Source organism: Aythya ferina (assembly GCF_964211825.1).
Source record: "Aythya ferina genome assembly, chromosome: 4".
NCBI lineage: Eukaryota > Metazoa > Chordata > Aves > Anseriformes > Anatidae > Aythya > Aythya ferina.
Window position 1 is genome coordinate 15505167 of NC_140300.1, and position 3846 is coordinate 15509012.

The following is a 3846-nucleotide window of genomic DNA, read 5'->3' on the forward strand; positions in this document are numbered from 1 at the left end:
GCACTCCTGTGCTGTGCAGGTGACAGAGCCCTGGCACAGGTTACCCAGAGAGGCTGTGGGGTCTTCTCCTTAGAGAAGAGCCACCTGGACATGGTCCTGGGCTGCCTGCTCTGGGTGGCCCTGCTGGAGCAGGGTGTTGGAGCAGATGGCCTGAAGAGGTTCCTTCCAGCTTCAACTACTCTGTGATTTTATGTTAGAAATTTTACTCATTTGCATGGATCGCCTATGGTTTTGAGACCAAAAAACAGGCTTATTTTGTAACTTTGCCTTAGATGGACTGAATGCCTGAGGAACAGTAAGATGTAACCAGACAAATGTTTTGGTGCTCCTTCCATCAAAGCAGAGTGTCCACTGCAGCCACTGAGCTCAGTGAGGATTTTATTTCTGCAGATTTTGATGCTCCTCCAGCATCACACTTTAAAAAAAAAAAAAAAAAAAAAAAAAAAAAAAGTCAGGATAAAGAAAAGATCTTGTTATGGCAACATCAGAGGAGCTTTGTATTGGTCTGGTTGTCCGCAATGCCTGGGTATGCACAGAAGGCTGCAGAAAGGCTTTTGCAGAATCCCGTTTTTTAATCAGATGTTTTCATCTCTGCTTTTCAATCCCCCCTCTCCTGGCACGCACAGGTAAATAGCTGCTGTAGCAGCAATGCACCTTGCCCATCTTTGGCAGGGTTTGGTCTTCCTGAAGGCAGAAGTAGATTCTCTCAACTTTACATTTTCCATCTTTTCCAAGAGAAATCCCGTTTCCCATGTTTTCTCTGCTTCATGAGCTCAGCTCTCCATGTCTCTAGTCTGCATCTTTCATTTCTCATCCTTGCTTGGAAATGACTAAGGTGGTATGGGTTAAGCCCATGTGGTATTTCAAGCTTGGGACAAACATCCCCTCATACCCAGATGTTTTTGAATGCTGTCTGCATTCAGAGGCCTCCTTGAAAGAAAGGGAGCTTGAGCATGACAGTGAGCGCAGCCCTACATCCGTGGGTATCCCATATATTAACCCTCAGTCACACGCGTAGCCATTATTTGAGCACAAATAGCCTGATGCCCTGCTGTGCCAAGGCAGGGGGACTTGCATGACGGCAGATCTGAGGTGGTACCTGCAGTAACCCTGTGTCTCCCTGGCCCTATGACCTCGTTCCTCCATCCAGCCACATGCCCTGTCCAGGGACCGTGGCACTCAGCCTGTTCTCTGCCTCGTCTCCCAAGATGCCACTCCATACCTTTCGTTTATTGCTTTTTCATCCAGAAAATCTTGTATTAAATCCAATGTATTGATACATTACACATCATATTAACCATGCTTCTGTGCAGCACTCCTAAATTATCATGGGACAGCTCTAAATCCATCACAGCATCTTAGCTGTAAAAGAAAAGGGAGAACAATACTTTACATGGTAGGAACGAGCAGCAATTATCTCCACGTCTATTTCTGGCGGTGTCAGAAGAACAAAAGATTTATTTTGCACAAGAAGAACAGACTAAAACAAACACCAGTGACAGTAATTGCTCTCGCTTGTTTTATCCTTGTTGCTTGCAGTGTTGTTTTTTTTTTAATACGCCGCCACTTTCATCAGCATTTCATTGCTGGCATGGATCCTCAGCTGCCGAACCACCCATCTCATCATGCTGCTGAGGGCTGGTACATCGCTTGCCTGAAGGTCTGCCCTCGGTGCCCAAAAGGTTTTGTGCATTGAGCGTTGCTGCAGAAATGGGAGAAGCCAGGCGTTGAGGGGGGGAGCAGGTGGGTAAAGCAGGGAAGAAGCAGGGCTGGATGGAAGGTCTCTGAGGTGTCTGAGTTTCATCCATCTTTCTCCCGCTTCAGTTTCAGGTTCATGACATCCTGGTGATGTAATTTACCCAGAACTTGCGGACAGATAAAGAGCTAATAGGAATTTTATCAAAGTTTATTTTCTGCTAGCCTGTTTCAGACAAGGGACTTGACCCACAATCTGCTGAAGCTTTGATGAATGCACTAATCACCCTCCGTTTGCTGCTCAAAGATAGCAAGTTCTTGGTTATTCTTGTCTTCTTTTCCTACCTGAATCAAAGACTGCTTGGGTCACTCACTCTGTTATCCTTACGGCAAGTTTGCAGCACAGCAGTGGGGGGCCTGCCCTCTGTTCACCCAACCCAAGCCTGGTCAACATCTCAGCTCCCTGCCCTGGGTGTCCTCCTTTGGACATGAAGCCACAGAGTGGAGACTTTGGTGAATGCCAAGGACATTCCATGGACATGAAGCTGTAGGTTCAGAACATCACTGGGGTACACACAGAGCCTGCGTGTGCTCCTGGGTCAGTTCACATCCCATGTCTACAATTTCATGCCACTTCTAGGACAAGAACCCTTAGGGTCTAGCTGCTGATACCAGATCAAGTATCTCATTTTCTACTTTCTTTCCAATAAAAACTTCCATCCTGCTGTATTGAACATGTCAGCAAAGCTGGGAGAGGCAAAACACAGATGCCCGAGAATGTTGTGTCTGATTTGAGAAGGAAAATAAATAAATAAATAAAAGAGGTATTGCAAATTAACTGTTGTGGTGGGAATATTTTAGTAAGAGCAGGGTGACAAACTGTCAGAAGAAGGCCCCCGCCCACACGCAGGTGAGGATGTGTTGCTGTGCCCCAGCACAGTGACTGGCTGTCCCTGGGATGGAAAATATTTCAGTACTTTGCTTTGAAAACGCGCGGGGATGTTAACATTTCACTGGAGACGATGTGCATTATCTGCCATAATCAACGAAATGCACCCGTGGATGAGTCAAATGTGACATTTAGTCTGTGCTTCACAGTGACATGAGAAAAAGATCCCCGCACATACAGCGCCTCTCTCATGCAGCAGAGCCACACAGACCCCACTTGGGTTGTTTCCTACACACGCTCTCAAAATAGGGTTTACATCAGATCCAGAACAGCGTGTGGGCCGAGAATTGAATTTCATCCTTTAAGGTTAAATCTGGGCGAGCATGACACCATCTGTGTACCTTGCCCATTTCACACGAGAACACGCCGCGTGTTTGCCAACGTTTTGAGCACTGTGTAACATGACTGCATGGGCAGAGCCAGGAGAAAAGAGTGGTTCTGGGAACCACGGCCATCGTATACCGTGCTCATTAGAGCAGGTAAAGAGTATTTGCCTGAAATGTTACTTCCTTATAAGAGATAAGAGTTCCTTTAAGCAGAATTCAAAATCAAACACTGCATCAATAATTTCAAGCAACTTTATGTCTATAAAGACATCTGTTACTATTGGAGGCTGAATAGCGAAAGGCGAAGATTGATAAAGATTCTGTCATTCATTACTTTCAAATAATTTAAAAGTCCCTGATAAGATCAGACATGCAAAATGACTGCTTGGCAGTCTGAAAATTCAGTGTTTAGAGGCTAGCAGTGCAAGCTCCATTCCCAGTCATGGGTAGATCACCTCTGCTGTAAGAGCTTCATTAAATTCCAGGTACACCATCCAACCCTATTCTGCTTTGGAAAGGGCAGGAGCTGAATGCATCCATCCTGGGCAGGGGCCAAACATCCCTTTTTGGTGAATCTGGGGGCACCGCCTGTTGGCATTGGGCTCAGATTTACATCATTTGGGCATGAATTGGTCAACCCCCTGTCTTCCTGCTCCCCTGTAAGGGTGGGATGCCACAGGGCAGGTTGCTTTGTGCCTGTTGTTTTGCTTAGTGGCTGGGGAGGGACAGGGTTTGGGTTTGGGATGCAGGGGGCAGAAGGGAAGCAGTTCAGCCACCTATTGACTGCTGGGACAAAGACACTTTTCTTGTATGTACGGTTATAAATTGTGATTTCATTAAATTATTTCTCACTACAGCCCTCAGCACAAATGAAAG